Source organism: Primulina huaijiensis, chromosome 16 (genome assembly GCF_012295235.1).
Source record: "Primulina huaijiensis isolate GDHJ02 chromosome 16, ASM1229523v2, whole genome shotgun sequence".
Taxonomy (NCBI): domain Eukaryota; kingdom Viridiplantae; phylum Streptophyta; class Magnoliopsida; order Lamiales; family Gesneriaceae; genus Primulina; species Primulina huaijiensis.
The window spans coordinates 2,405,355-2,422,724 of NC_133321.1; the positions used below are offsets into that span (position 1 = coordinate 2,405,355).

Genomic DNA, 17,370 nt, shown 5'->3' on the forward strand with positions numbered 1-17,370 from the left:
AAAATCTCCACAACACCAAATATTCAAGATAACCCCGATTTAATTTGGTTCTCAGTTGTTTCATTTTATATTTGAGGGGTTTTTGGGTACATTGCCCATGTTATCACTTTCAAGTTTTTTCACTGTTTAAGGTGTGTATAATAAATAATTAATTAACTAAAGTAGTTGCAGATAAATTAGCAATATACCATATCACGTCTTCCGTAAGGGCGTGATGTATAAATCACGCAAAGCAATATCACGCTCTGCTAAATGGCGTGTTTTTGACCGAATATTGAAATTTGCTTATATAATTGGTGAGCGTCCCTCATATCATCATTCTTCGTTGGTCTGAATTTAAATTTTGAAGTCATTTGTTTGTTTTTATCATTCTTTGAATTGTTTCGGTATAAATCTTAAGAGTGATGTACTGATTGAAGTGTTGAAAAACAAGTAAGCATACATTTTGTTTCGGTATTCGAGCAGCTTAATATCGGTTTCTACTTCAACATATGAGGTAGTTATGCTTTAAATTAAGGTTGTCTTTCAAGTTTAATTGAAATCAATAATTTATTTATTTGTTATTGTATTTTTGTAGATAAAAATTTTGATTTTGAACTTCTATTTGAGGTAAGTACTAATATAAATTATGTGAATTTAGTCTTTGAATATAATTTATGATTTAGTCATTATTTTAAAATGCTTAATTATGTTTCAATGTATTATTATAATCACTGATTTTCTTCGTTTAGTTCAAAATTGAGTTGTTATTATTACGATGATAGGATCAATTTAGGGATAATCGTTGACCTACAATAGCTCGGTTCTTGAAATATTGAACACCGATAAATTAAACCGAATTTGGATTTTAAACCAAGCGGAAGAAACTCAAAATAATCATTCAAAGAAACCGATTAAACATTTTGTAAAGCATTCAAAAGATATGCAAGTTGAATGAATAAAACTTATTGGTTGAATCATTTTATCAAATACTTGGTATACAATATTTTGTACTTGAAGAACACATAAAATTATTTAACAATGCAGCTTTAAAACATTAAAAATGATAATTAAATGCAGTAAATAAATAGTTACGAATTTGTTTATAAATGTTCAGAGTTTAACAACTCCTACGTCACCCCTTCTTCCCCTCGAGAAGGATCCTGTAATGTCTACTGATAAAATACTACTATATTTTATTTTTATTTTTTAAAAGTATAAGCCTTGGCCGAAATATACATACATAAATATATATAAAAATTTGTCCCACTCGATTTACCAAACAAGCCAACTACTGAATAAAATAACTGCAGTTAAAAATCCAAAAGTGTAATCGACTGAAATGTTACTCTTCAACGTAACATACCAAGCATAATAAAATTTGCCAAAAACTCTCAACAAGGTAAAATCCTCAATCTTTTAAAATTGTTTAAACATGTCCCCTTAAAATCATGAAATACGGAAAAATACAAGGTCCTCGGGCTTCCAGTGCCCCACCAGCCCACTCCACTCAGCCTACAGCACCTCCAGTCTCCTCATCAACAAACTGTTCATCTGCATCAATCACATCTAGTGAGTCTAAAGACTCAACACATTTGAACCGTTATAACAAAGTACAAATACATATCAAGCAACAGTGAAAAAGTACTTTAATTAAAATAACTTTCATGATATTTCTAAAGCATGAACTTAAACATAACTATGTACATAAACATAAATATATTCAAATCATGTCATCATAAACGTATTCGTTTTTTCTTTATTGAATTCAGATAACTAGTTGTGACTTTCGTATCAGCTGCTGTTTGATGGATCCATCTATGTATGACCATGGTACCAGGCGACAGAGACATCAACAATACTCTCACCCGTCAACTGAGCCTTGACATTACATGTTTCTTGTTCGTGTTTGTGTTCGTATTAGTTACAACCAAGTCACCTCCTTCAAACATGTCATCATATTCATCACTTAATAAATTTCATGCATATATATAAATTTTCTTGAAATCAAGCATGCAACGTATTTCAGCATTTTCATAAAAAATTCCATATTCATGTCAAATAAACATTTTAAATATGCATTGCTAGATGTCGGGGCACCGCTAGGACTGCTAACTCAATTCTGGTGCAAAATGACCATTTTGCCCCTGAAACTATAGTTTGACCATTTTACCCTTGGACCTTAAAATTTCGACCCGAATCCATCCAAATTTATTAAAAAATCTTAAAACATACTTATAATCATTTCTTAGACGTAAAATCGGGCCTATGCATTACATTCAAAAATTCGTTTTAAAACTTGGACCGGAGTCTCGGTTTTAACTCGAATCAATCTGTAACACAAACCAGACCTTCCTAGGCCACCACTGGATCCTCCTGGACTGAACCACTCGTGGCCCTCAGCCCCATGCACGCGGTCTTGTGAGATTCCCCTGGAACACCCCAAATAGAGCCACAACCACACCTAGCTCCCTCGATATGCTCCTAGCCTATTACCAGCTATGCATGAGCCACCCTAGGCCACGTCTCAGACCCACTAGAGTTTAATCCAAGGCCTGGAATGACCCTTGCACCGCTGCACCCATTTTATCACCCGATCGAGCCAACCCTATTCCGAAACGTAAAGATCTGATCGGTTCTCCACAAGGCTTGCACCAACCTCGAATCCAGCACTTACACACCTTCAAATCTGCTACAAAATCCCTCTTAACCCTCGAGCCTTAGCAGTTCCTTCATTACAAACCAAAAACGTGAGCGATATGTCATGAAAGTCAAGTTTTCTCACGCAATTCAAAGAAAAACGTGAAGGAAACATGAGATCTGTTTTGGATCGTGCATAAACATTCAAAAATACATATTATATGTGAAAGACAGAAAAACAAAGGTATAGGGCATGTCTTTGCATCCAAATGCTCGAAAAATCTAACCAATGTAGCGAGAGACGAACACCGGAGGGACGATGCGATTCTCCTACTGAATTTTCCTTGAAAACACGGTCGAAATCCGGCTGGTGTGCGAGTGTGTGTGTGCGGCCGAGAGGGTGTGGGGAGGGGCTAGTCGAGTGTGTTGTAATAATAAAACGAGTGAATATTTGGGCCTAGGTTTTTAAAATAATGAGTTGTTGTCTGCTTGGCCCAAAAATCTACTAACACAAGCCCATTAGGCCCAACAACACACACGTAAAATATTTCGTTTTGGTACGTTTTCAAAAATATTACCTCGAACCCTCAAAAAGTCATCCGTTTTGTTAAAAATCGAAAACCAGTTTAAAATATGACTCGACGTGCAAAAACGCCACAAAGGGCCCATTTTCGAAAATCACCTAACACTCACATCATATATTAAATAATTAAAAATAATTATTTAGTAAAAACATTTTCTTTAAACTGTACCCGGTCTCCGTTCTTCGTTCGAGTATCGAATACAACAAAAGCTTTAATTTATGCAGTTCTAGCAAACCATGCCATATAATCATAAAATTATGTAATAAATATGCATTAAATGCATTTAAAACATTTAATTAAGCATTTTTAACAATACTCTAGTTTTTCCTGCAGCCATGTTACGTCATTGAATTTCTAAACCTTACAATTCCTCCCCTCCTTAACTAAAATTTCGTCTTCGAAATTTAAAACTTATCGAAAAATTCCGGGTAGCGACTCCTCATCTCAGTCCCAGTCTCCCAAGTAGGGGTCTGCAAAATTTTTGGTTAAACCGAATTAACCGACCGAACCGAATTAATTAAAAAAATCGGTTCGGTTAATTTGGAAATTCGGTTTTGAAATTTTAAAAATCGGTTAATTCGGTTCGGTTTCGATTCTAATTTTAAAAATTCGGTTAAACCAGAAAACCGATTTATAATTTATAATTTATAATAATTTAAATTGTAAATGGGTAATTAGAAATTAATGGTAAAGAAGCCCAACTTTTAATATATGGGCCAAACTTGTCAACCCATTATAAGTTTCATTTGACCTAATTGAGAAGGCATCTTAAGCGAAGAAAATTTCACGCAGACGGGCTTCGAAAGTGACGGATGAGTGCGGGAGACAAGTGCTGAGCGGGCTGTTCAACAACGAAAACAGGCTGGCCAGAGGTGACAATGTTGGTTTTATTTATTAGTACAAGTGTTCTTGCATCTCTGCTTTTGTGGACTTTGAATTTCTTGAAGAAGTATGTTTTCTTCTGACATTTCTGCCGTTGATTTGCTCTTCATGTGCTGCCCCTTCTTTCGCAGTGATTGTAAATGGATCTAAGGATGATGAGATAGTGTGCTAGTTAATTCAGTTTTAAGTTTTTGTGTTGGGTTGGTTTTTTTATAGTTTTTTTAGGATTAATCTTAAGATTTATTACGGTGCAATAAATCTAAATCCATGATGGATTTATGATTGTGTTCACTGGTTTTGTTTTCGATTAGTGGGTGTATGAAGTTGGGTGGTCGTTTAAATTGTAATGAGGTTCAGTGTACATATGTTTAGCACAACCTGCACAAGGGACTTAGATTTGCCTTTAATTGATTGACTAATCTTAGTTGAATTATATAACTATGAAATGGAGTATTGTTTCAAGGCAAGAAGAGTTTTGAGACTTTGTATAGTTTCACCGCAAAGGTGATAGACGAGAGTCAGTGGACTTTAAATCATTAATCTTAAGTAAACACATTTTAGAAAGAAATATGGCATTTAGGGATTGGAACATTGTTTATAGATATACTTGAATGGAAACATGTATGAAGGAGTAATAACTATTGAGTGTTCTTCTCTACTTTGTTGAAGTTATTTTTCTTCCTTTCTTAGTCTCATTCCCACTCTTAGATTCAGTTGCAGCTAGTGCATGGTATCATGATGCATCATTTTTCTCATTCCCACTCTTAGATTCTGTTGCAGCTTGTGCATGGTATCATGATGCATCATTTTAAATAATGTGTTACATAAAGTTTGATTATCCTAACCAGATGATCTGCTACAGCTTATTTCGGTAACCATAAAGTCTTTGAGGCATCACAAAAAAAATTCAAGATTGATTTGTTATTTGTTATTTTGATGAAAAATTTTATGATTTAATTGTAGATGTCAAGGCAAGAAGATATATCAATTATGGATATTGATGATAGTTGTTCCATTTTACAACCTTCAACTGGAATATGTGTGAATTCTAAAGTGAAGGCAACCAAACGAAAAGCAATGAAACCATGAAGTGAGGTATGGGAGCATTTCACAAAATTTTCCAATTCTGAAAATGAAATTAAAGCTAAATGCAAGTATTGTGAGAAGGAATTTTATTGTGATCCATATAAAAATGGAACAGCGAGTTTGAGGGCACATATGAATTCTTGTAGAAAAAACCCACATGTTATTGCGACTAATCAAGCACAATTAAGTCTACAACAAGGTGCAAAAGACAGTGAGGCGTGTTTAACTACTTGGAAAGTTGATCAAGAAGTATGTAGGAAAGCTTTGGCTAGAATGATTGTGGTTGATGAACACCTTTTCAAATTTGTAGAAAGGGATGGATTAAAAATGTTTATGGCTATAACATGTCTAAAGTTTCGAATCCCTTCAAGATGGATAATTGCACGTGATATTGTTGATTTATATGAAGTTGAGAGAGAAAGGTTAAAAAGTTTATTAAAAAGTTCATCACAAAGAGTTTGTTTGACAACAGATACATAGACATCGATTCAAAAANTTGCACCGCAAAGGTGATAGACGAGAGTCAGTGGACTTTAAATCATTAATCTTTAAGTAAACACATTTTAGAAAGAAATATGGCATTTAGGGATTGGAACATTGTTTATAGATATACTTGAATGGAAACATGTATGAAGGAGTAATAACTATTGAGTGTTCTTCTCTACTTTGTTGAAGTTATTTTTCTTCCTTTCTTAGTCTCATTCCCACTCTTAGATTCAGTTGCAGCTTGTGCATGGTATCATGATGCATCATTTTTCTCATTCCCACTCTTAGATTCAGTTGCAGCTTGTGCATGGTATCATGATGCATCATTTTAAATAATGTGTTACATAAAGTTTGATTATCCTAACCAGATGATCTGCTACAGCTTATTTCGGTAACCATAAAGTCTTTGAGGCATCACAAAAAAAATTCAAGATTGATTTGTTATTTGTTATTTTGATGAAAAATTTTATGATTTAATTGTAGATGTCAAGGCAAGAAGATATATCAATTATGGATATTGATGATAGTTGTTCCATTTTACAACCTTCAACTGGAATATGTGTGAATTCTAAAGTGAAGGCAACCAAACGAAAAGCAATGAAACCAAGAAGTGAGGTATGGGAGCATTTCACAAAATTTTCCAATTCTGAAAATGAAATTAAAGCTAAATGCAAGTATTGTGAGAAGGAATTTTATTGTGATCCATATAAAAATGGAACAGCGAGTTTGAGGGCACATATGAATTCTTGTAGAAAAAACCCACATGTTATTGAGACTAATCAAGCACAATTAAGTCTACAACAAGGTGCAAAAGACAGTGAGGCGTGTTTAACTACTTGGAAATTTGATCAAGAAGTATGTAGGAAAGCTTTGGCTAGAATGATTGTGGTTGATGAACACCTTTTCAAATTTGTAGAAAGGGATGGATTAAAAATGTTTATGGCTATAACATGTCTAAAGTTTCGAATCCCTTCAAGATGGATAATTGCACGTGATATTGTTGATTTATATGAAGTTGAGAGAGAAAGGTTAAAAAGTTTATTAAAAAGTTCATCACAAAGAGTTTGTTTGACAACAGATACATAGACATCGATTCAAAAAATCAATTATATGTGTCTGACAGCTCACTTTATTGATAAAAATTGGACTTTACAAAAAAAGATTATCAATTTTTGTCCAGTTACAAGTCATAAAGGTGAGTCCATTAGTTTAGCAATTGAGACATGCTTAAGGGATTGGGGAATTGACAAAATTTTGACGATTACGGTTGACAATGCAAGTTCAAATGATGTCGCAATCAGTAATTTGAAAAGAAAGATGGCAAATTGAGATTCTACTATCTTAAAGGGAGAGTGCATTCATATGAGGTGTGTAGCTCATACAATCAATTTGATTGTTGTTGATGGCTTGAAAGATATGAGTGAGTCGGTGACAAGGGTCAGAGATGTAGTGAAATATGTCAAAAAATCTCCTTCTAGATTAAATAAGTTTAAAGAATGTGTGAAGATTGAAAAAATTGAAAGCAAGAATTCTTTATGCCTTGACGTATCAACAAGATGGAACTCAACTTTCTTAATGTTGAATGTAGATCAAAAATTTGAAAGGGCTTTCGAAAGATTTGATGAACAAGATCCATGTTATAAATTGGATCTTCAACTCACAAAATGGATTGATGTTGTGAATGATGGTGGAGAGGTGGTATTCTGTGCAGATGGTAAAGCTAAAAAAAATGAGAACTTTCGATGGGAGGCCTACTAGTGTCGATTGGGAAAATGCTAGGACTTTTGTTGCTTTATTGAAAGTATTTTATGAACTAACTTTGAAAGTTTCAGGTTCATTGTATGTCACATCCAATATTTTTGCACATGAGATTAGTTTCATTCACACAATATTGAAAGAGTGGAAAGAAAGTGACGATTTTGGTGTATATTCTATGGGAGTTAAAATGAAAAAAAAATTGACAAGTACTGGGGAGATCCCGAGAAAATGAGTAATTTACTCTATGTTGCGGTGGTGCTCGATCCAAGACACAAATTGGATTTTGTTGAACTCATGTTGTTAGAATTGTATGGAGATGAAATGGGTACAAGAGTAGGAAAGATAGTAAAAGAAACTTTGCTTTCTTTGTATAAAAATTACAAGGAGAAGATGGAGCCTCAAGGAAGCAAATCAAAAGTGTTATCTATTCAACAAGTAAGTGACGTTGAGCAAAAAAGTGCAAGTCAAACAGATTTAAAAAGACAATCAATTCTTGAGAAGTACAAAAAGCAAAAGGCACAGAGTTTTGGTGATGGTAATATTTCAGAATTGGAAAGATATCTAAATGAGATGGTTGAGGAGTATTATGAATATTTTGATATTTTGGGATGGTGGAAGCAAAATTGTCATAGATTTCTCATACTTTCTGAAGTTGCTCGTGATGTGTTGGCTATTCAAATATCAACTGTTAGTTCAGAATCTGCTTTTAGTACGGGTGGCCGAGTACTTGATTGTTTTAGGAGTTCAGTGACTCCTAAGATAGTGGAAATCCTTGTTTGCACACAAGATTGGCTCCGTTTATGCCCAATACCAATTAATGTTGAAGAGACTTTGGAGGATATGGAAAACCTAGAAGATCGTAAGTTTTTTTTTTTTATAAAAATGTTATAGTTATAACTTTTTTTATTGCTATAAACTTCTAATTTATTTTACTTGTATGTCATACTTTCTTTTTAAGAGATAGCAAAACTTGGGTTGGACTCATCTTCCTCAACAATACCTGTGGATAAATCATAAATGAAATACGTAAGTGAGAATGATATATGAAACGTTTTGTCATGTATTTTATTATGTTCTCTGTTTCATCTTCTGAATTATTACTTCTCGAACATTATTCTATGTCCATCCATGGTTGATGCTAACACATTTTTCTACGATAAACAAAGATTATCGCATGTTATCTTATGTTCTTTTTCTTGTGTTTTTGACTTTTGATTTATTGAGGTGCCGGACTTTTGAAACTGCATAATGACATTCAAAGTTGTGGATACGAGGACGTGAAGATTATGTGGGAAATGTTGAGAAGAACAGAATCCAAGTAATGTCGCACCACGACAAGCACAAAAGTAGATGGTTTTGGAGGAATTTTTCATGGTCCAGCACCCATTCAAACCATGAAGGAGCAGCAGTTTCCTTTTATTAAAATCAAACTTGATGAAGAAAAGCTCTCCAACTATTGCGCAATAATATTATGATGAGAGACTTGATTTCTTTCGAGATAGTCATGCACTCATGCTTACGTTTTGGTGATTGTAATATCTTCAAGTTTGTATCGTTTATGTTTGATCGTAATATCTTCAATTTTGATTGTAATATCTTCGAGTTTGTATCGTTCAAGATAGTCATGCACTCATGCTTTCTTTTTCTCTTTCTCTTTTTTTTTTGGTTATAAATCACATTTTTTTTTAAAAAAATCGGTTATTTCGGTCGGTGATCGAAATAACCGATTTAAAAATCGGTTTGGTTAATTCGATTTCTATGATTAATTCGGTCGGTTCGGTTATTCTGAAATAAAATCGGTTAAATCGGTTATAGGTCTATTCGGTTCGGTCGGTCACCGAATAGACCGATTGCACACTCCTACTCCCAAGTAGCTTCATCCTCGTAATGATTTAGCCACTTGACTTTGACCATGTGAATCACTTTGTTCTGAAGTCTTCTTTCTCGTCTGTCCAAAATCTAGGTAGGTCTTTCCTCGAAAGTCAGGTTCGTTGTCAGCTGCAGAGGCTCATAATTCAGCACATGCGAAGGATTGGACATGTACTTTTGTAGCATCGAGATGTGGAACACACTATGAACTCCAGCCAGATTCGATGGCAATGCAACTCTGTAGGCTAGTGTCCCAACTCTCTCGAAAATCTCAAATGGTCCTATGAATCTAGGACTGAGTTTGCCTTTCTCGCCAAATCTCATTACACCCTTCATAGGTGCAACTTTCACAAATACGTGGTCACCCACTGCAAACTCTATATCTCTGCGTCGCTTATCTGCATAACTCTTTGATGGCTCTGAGAAATCTTCATGCTATCTCGGATCTTAACTACTAGCTCTGCGGTCTTCCTGACAATGTCTGGACCCAACTCTACTCTTTCACCTACCTCATCCCAATAGATCGGTGATCTACACTTTCTCCCATAAAGTGTGTAGTAAGGAGCCATACCAATAGATACTTGATAGCTGTTGTTGTATGTGAACTCCACGAGAGGTAACTTCGGCTCCCATCTGCCCTGGAAGTCGATCACACAAGCCCTGAGTAGATCCTCCAAGATCTGAATCACTCTCTCAGACTGACCGTCAGTCTGAAGGTGAAAAGCTGTACTGAATAGCAACTTGGTACCCAATGCCTGATGCAGACTCTTCCAGAGAGCAGATGTAAACCTCGGATCTCTGTTTGAAACTATAGACACTAGAATCCCTTGAAATTTGACTATTTCTCTGCATACTGAGTCATGGTGAAAATCTTTTTAATCGGTAGGAAATGTGTTGATTTAGTAAGCCCATCGACTATCACCCAGATGACATTATATCCTCCAACTGTCCTTGGTAGCCCTGTCACAAAATCCATCTTGATGTTCTCCCATTTCCACTCGAGAATAGAGAGCGGTCTAAGATTTTTTGCAGGTTTCTGATGCTCTGCCTTAACATGCTGACATGTCAAGCACTCAGACACAAAACGCAAAATATTTCGCTTCATGCCTGGCCACCAATACAAGGATTGCAGATCCTTATATATCTTCGTACTCCCTGGGTGAATGGAGTACGGGGTGCTGTATGCTTCCTTCATAATGTCTTCCTTCAATGAATCACCAATAGGAACCCACAGTCAGTTGCGATATCAGACTAAGCCATCCTCGACATAATACAATCTCAGACCCTTGGACTCATCCCTCAGTCTCCACTTCTGCAATGCTCTTCAGAAGACCAACATGCTCGAATCCTGTCTCTCAATGTCGACTGAACTGTCACGGTTGAAAGATTAGGAGCATCGCCCCTAGCATACACTGAAAGTTCGAATCTCTGAATCTCTGCCTTCAAGGGCCTGTGGACTGACAACTGAGCAATCACTGCATCCTTCCTGCTCAAAGCATCTGCGACTAAATTAGCCTTTCTCGAGTGGTAGATAATGTCGTAGTCATGATCCTTAACCAGCTCTAACCATCTCTTTTGCCTCATATTCAGCTCTTTCTGGGTGAAGAAGTATTTCAAACTTTTATGATCTGTGAAAATATTGTACTTCTCCCCATATAGATAGAGTCTCCAAATCTTCAGAGCGATTAATACAGCTGCTAGCTCGAGGTCATGAGTTGGATAATTTTTCTCATGAACTTCCAGCTGTCTAGATGCATAAGCTATCACTTTGTCGTGCTGCATCAGAACCGCTCCCAAACTGAGTTTCGAAGCATCCTTGTATAGCATATACTCTCCTTGCCCTTATGGCATCGCTAGAACTGGTACTGAAGTCAATGCTTGCTTCAGCTTCTCAAAACTCTCCTGGTACTCTGATCCCCAAATGAATTTGGCATTTTTCTTTGTCAAGGCGGTCATGGGTACCGCAATAGAAGAAAAGTCCTGAATAAACTTCATGTAGTACCCAGCTAGACCTAAGAAACGTTGGATCTCTGTCACACTTTTAGGCACTGGTCAATCTCTAACTGCCTCAACCTTGTTGGGATCAACCTCAAATACATATCTGGAAATAATGTGGCCTAAGAACGCCACTCTGTCGAGCCAGAACTCGCACTTGCTGAACTTGGCATATAACTGTCTGTCTTTCAATGTCTGTAGTGTCGTTCTCAAGTGCTTACTGTGCTCCTCAATGCTCTTTAAGTAGATCAGTATATCATCTATAAAGAATATAACGAAGTGATCCAAATACGGCTGAAATACGCAATTCATGAGATCCATGAAGATCGCTGGCGCGTTAGTCAATCCGAAAGACATCACCATAAACTCGTAGTGCCCATATCAAGTCCTGAAAGTTGTCGTGTGAACGTCTGCCTCTCTCAATTTCAGCTGGTGATATCCTGAACGAAGATCTATCTTCGAAAACACCGATGCTCCCTGCAGCTGATCAAATAAGTCCTCGATTCTAGGCAGGGGATACTTATTCTTGATGGTGACTCTGTTCAGCTCTCTGTAATCGATGCAGAGCCGCATACTGCCATCCTTCTTCTTCACAACCAGTACTGGTGTGCCCCATGAAGAGAAACCCGGGCGAATAAAATCCTTGTCCAGCAGATCTTGAATCTGATCTCTCAACTCTTTCATCTCTACAGGTGTTAGACGGTAGGGTGCCTTCGAAATCGGCATTGTACCAGACATCAACTTGATAGATAAATCCACCTCTCAGTCTGGTGGAATGTCAGAAACGTCCTCAGAAAATACGCTAGGAAAATCTCTGACAACCTCGACATCTTCTAGTCTCTGACCGACTGCTTCAGGTACTGACACAATGCTCGCCAGAAATGCTTGGCAGCCTCTCTTCAAAAGTTTCCTCGCACAGATATAGGAGATAATGTGCGACATCTACTTGTTCCTTGCTGCCTCAAAAACAAAATATTTCCCACTGGGTGGTCGAATAGACACTGACCTGTGCCGGAAATCTGTCGAAGCTCCATTCAAAGCTAGTCAATCCATCCCCAGAATGATGTCGAAATCAGGCATCGGTAGCACAATCAAATCTACCTGCACAACCTTCTTCTGTAATCGAAGCTCTAAACTTTTCACTATCTTTGAAGTAAACATCTGATCACCAGAAGGAATCGATACTCTAAAGCCCAAATCTATGTTCTCTGGTACAATTCCCAGTCGCTTTACAAACATCTCGGATTTAAATAAATGTGTAGCTCCTAAATCTAGCAGTGCTTAGGTAGCTACACCTGAAATAAATATCCTTCCTGCGACAGAAATACCATCAAAGCCGTTCAAGCATAATAAATTCAAGAAATTCTAACCGTAATAACCCATAAGTCTTTGAAATTACTCCGATAAATGTTTAAAAGTTCCGAATTACACAAATTGTCCCACATAATTTCACATAATTTCATTTCGGTCCTTGAATTTCTCGAATTAATCACAAAACCCTCCTCAAAAGTTTCGAGCAATAGCAAAAAAGCCCTTATAAATTTTTATTTTTGTCCTAAAGGCCATGAGCTTTTCGGATTTGCAACTTAGTCATTGCATTCTAGTATTTCAAGTTTTCGGCTTATGCAAATCCACCCTCAATAATTCTTAAATTACTTTAATTCAACTCTCTTTTACAAAATAAAGTTGACATATCAAGTCTAAATTTTCAAAAATTCATTGCCTTTCTTTAAATCCACCTAATTAGAGCATGCAACTTAATTTCCTTCTAAGTTCTTGATTCCCAAAACAACTTCATTGATCAACTTAATATTTCATGCGAATCAAAAAATGTAAAAATGTTAAGCAAATATGTTACCGGTTATCAATGTCGCGTCTGGCTCCACTTCTGCTTCTTCGGCATGCATAACTTAAGCACTGCCGGTAATGGGTGCTTTGTTCTTTGGACAATCAGTAGCCTTATGACCCTCTTCTTTGCAGATGAAGCATTTGAACGTTCCCTACATGCATTTACCGTAATGGAAACAGTTGCAATGTTTGCATGGTTGTCTCTCCTCTTGCTTCAGGGCACCTATGTATTTAGGGGGCTTCTGCAGCCCCGGCTTCTTAAACTGGCCCTGGGGCTTCTGCTGCCCCTAGTTTCTAGGAGGCCCTGTGAACTGCTTCTTGAGGACCTATGAACTCTACTGAGCATGGTGCCTCTTCCTCTGCATCTCCACATCTATGTCTTTCAAAGTCTGCTCTGCCTGAAAGACACATGCAGTGGCAGCATCATGACTCGCCGACCTCATCAGCATAACATCTCAGCGAATGGTGGGTCTGAGGCCATCCATGAAGTGCCTCAGCTTCTTTGCAGCGTCCCTAGCAATAATGGGCACAAAGTGACAGCCCTGGTCAAACTTTCGGACGAACTCTGCAATAGACGAGTCCCCTTGTTGGAGACTTATGAACTCATTTGTCAGACGCCCCTTGACTTCTGCAGGGAAATACTTGCTATAGAAAAGGTCTTTAAACTGATCCAATTTGAGAATAGCTAGATTAACCTCGTGAGCTGCTCCTTCCCACCACAAAGATGCATCATCCTGTAGCATGTAGGTGACACATCTAACCCTGTCAGCATCCCCCATGTCAAGATATCGAAAGTGTAACTCCAGGGACCTGATCCAACCCTCAGCCACGAACGGGTCGGTAGTGCCAATGAACTCCTTCGGATTCAGCCTCCTAAACTGCTCATAAATGTCCTCCTGTGGCCTAGATACCTGCTGGGCTTGCTCCATCAGTCGAGCTATGCCCTCCAAAACTCAGGTGGCGGGGTTTCTGAAAGGGGGTCGATTAAGGTGCCCGCTTGCGCAACGGAAGTTTCAAAATTATTTTTCAAGCAAAAACCGATCACCTCAAACACTATAGTATATAACAAATACAATAAAACAAAAAATGTCATACATAGGGTGTTTTAAAGATATACCTATCAATCTTAAAAGATTGATGTTGGCTCCAACTTAGTTGTCAAACAACTAAGCTCTTCAATCGCAAGGCCCTCTACAAGCTTTCCTTGTTCTTGGAATCCTTCTTTCAAATTAGGTCCACCACTAACAAGCTAAATCTACTCTAATTTTACACTAGAAAAATTATAGTATTTTTCATTTGAGAAGAGAGTGTTTCCTCAACAATTGAAGAAAGAAAAATTGAAGGGAAAAAGCTTCAAAGTTTCCGCCAACATAAAGGAAGAGAGAAGGAGGAGTGTTTTTCTTGGTGTATGAAAAAGTGATAAAGTGCATGAGCATGCCATGACTTCTTTAATGAAAAAGTTGCCTCCAACCCATCACCTCATTTGCATGCTTTTCTACTTGGGCTTGTGACAATTTCAAGGCCCATTGACTTTTATTTAAATGTCTCAAACAAATCTGAGACCAATTAAACCTTACTTGAATTTACTCAAGCCTACTAGTTGAATAATTATTTCTAATTAGGCTCTACAAGGCCCAATGTGATATAATTAATCCAACAATTGATTTAATTTAATTATTTGGACTCTACTAGGCCTACTAGTGTTTAATTAATTTAGTTACATTCCTCATAATCTTCTTATAGAAGTCACACTTCTATTTTTATTTATGTTTATAAACTCCTTTATAAGCCGTACAACATATTGAACTATTTTACTTCTCAACGGGATCTAGAAAGTTAGCACTTGTGTGACCCTCAATGGTTCAATGATACAACTATCCGTTGGTTCACATCTCAATGTGATTCGGGACTAAACATGTCCTTATATGAGCATACCCCAATTTCTTCATTCTTGCTTATCAACTCCTTGATAATAAGAATGTCAGAACTAAAGTCTGATAGTACCCAACCAATCATGTTAAACGCCTAGCAGCATCGCTTACATGATTCCCTAGGCATCAAATGATAGTGCCTACAAGAACCATTCAATTATGGTTAGCGTACAGTACGATCCCTTCATCTCATATATCCCGAACGATTCGACAACTATTGGTATATCGAGAGCTGTCAAAGAATCGATACTATGTGTCGTGTCGTAGTTGCATCGATGGTGTAATCTATGAAACCCCTTTCATAATTACCACCAACACTCTGATCAGAGATTTCATACTACATACACATAGGATATCCATATCCGAAGGTAAGCGGTGAATCCCCGACTACAATGCATCGACTCCTATATGTTTCGACAAAACACCCAACCTTGCCACCTGATGACCCCATATGAGTCGGTAAACAAGTCAAAGTACAATGCTAGCATATAGAGTCTCAATGTTGTCCCGGGTCATAAGGACTAATGATATACAACCATAAACTAGGACGTTTCCACTCGATAAGTGAGAACCACTTGAAAAGTCCTATATGGAGGGTTTTTCAGTGTACTCTACCAGGAGCACCTATCTGCATGCTCGAACATCACAATGTCCCCTACCAATGAAACATGGTACTCACATCGCAGATAATAGTCTCAAACTCGAGCGGCCTATATCCTTCTTAGCGGCGGCTGAATCGGCTAGGAACTGTTTAGAATATACAGTATTCCAAATATGAGTTTCATGATACTCATCATATGAGCATCTCATATTCTTTCTACTATTTATATATTCAAGGACTTTATCTATGCAACTAGCATGAGTATACAGATAAAGATGTGCCAAAATAATAATTTCAAATATAATTAAAATAAAGATTGTTTATACATAGAGTTTCATTGTGAACACTCGGCCAACACTTGGCTCGACGGGCACCTACTCTAATAGTTTCCAGGTGGTGGTGGTGGAAAAACTCTGCCATCTCTAGGATTACCATCCTGCCTGTCAGTGTTAGGAACTTGTCTAGGAGGCATATCTGAATACAGTCCAAATTCTGAACGTAACCAACATGCAATTCAATCTAACTTTTAAATCTTTTAACGTCAACACATATGATCATTTCGACATATACTGAAACACGTAAATCATGCAGGTGATAACATTAAAAATATTTAAAACATTTAAAGCATGAAATCTTATAGACTTGAGGCTTGACGACTGAGCTTCTGAAGCTGGCGGTGGCACAAGCCTCTACAAAAAAACCCTGCTTTGATACTAACTATAACGTCTACTGATAAAATGCTACTGGTTTTTTTTAAAAGTATAAGACTTGGCCGAAATATACATACATAAATATATATAAAAATTCGTTCCACTCGATTTACCAAACGACCCAACTACTGAATAAAATAACTGCGGTTAAAAATCTAAAAGTGTAATCGACTGAAACGCTACTGTTAAACGTAAAATACCAAGCATAATAAAATTTGCCAAAAACTCTCAACACAGTAAAATCCTTAACCTTTTAAAATTGTTTAAACATGTCCTCTTAAAATCATGAAATGTGGAAAAATACAAGGTCCTAAGGCTTCCAGTGCGCCATCAGTACAGTCCGCTCAGTCCTCAGCACCTCTAGTCTCCTCATCAACAAACTGCTCACCTACATCAATCACACCTAGTGAGTATAAAGACTCAACACAGCTGAACCGTTATAACAAAATACATATGCATATCAAGCAACAGTAAAAAGTACTATAATTAAAATAACTTTCATGATATTTCTAAAGCATGAACTTAAACATAACCATGTAAATAAACATAAACATATTCAAATCATGTCTTCATAAACATATTCCTTTTTTTCTTTATTGAATTCAGATCATTAGTTGTGACTTTCATATCAGCTGTTATTCGATGGATCAATCTACGTATAACCATGGTACCAGGCGGCGGGAACATCAACTACACTCTAACCCATCAACTGAGCCTTGGCCTTACATGTTTCGTGTTCTTGTTCGTATTAGTCACAACCAAGTCACCTCCTTCAAACATGTCATCATATTCACTATTTAATAAAATTTCATGCATATACATAAATTTTATTGAAAAAAAGCATGCAATGTATTTCAGCATTTTCATAAAATTCCATATTCATGTCAAATAAACATTTTAAACATGCATTATTAGAGGTCAGGGCACTGTCAGGACTGCTAACTCAATTTTGGTACCATTTTACCCATTGACCTTAAAATTTCGACCCGAATCCATACAAA

The 17,370-nt window shown here is 36.9% G+C and overlaps 1 long non-coding RNA gene across 3 annotated transcripts; it reads left to right on the plus strand.

Annotated features, from left to right (window-relative positions):
- The first annotated feature begins 3,979 nt into the window (after positions 1-3,979).
- LOC140962043 (uncharacterized) lies at positions 3,980-8,995 on the plus strand. Of its 3 annotated transcripts, none has more exons than XR_012172435.1 (3): positions 3,980-4,075; positions 8,374-8,441; positions 8,640-8,995. It is a non-coding gene; the product is annotated as an uncharacterized lncRNA (long non-coding RNA). The 3 variants fall into 3 exon arrangements; XR_012172437.1 differs by lacking the exon at positions 3,980-4,075 and adding an exon at positions 6,139-6,272; XR_012172436.1 differs by lacking the exon at positions 3,980-4,075 and adding an exon at positions 8,198-8,274 and having other exon boundaries at positions 8,374-8,445.
- The last annotated feature ends 8,375 nt before the right edge of the window (positions 8,996-17,370 follow it).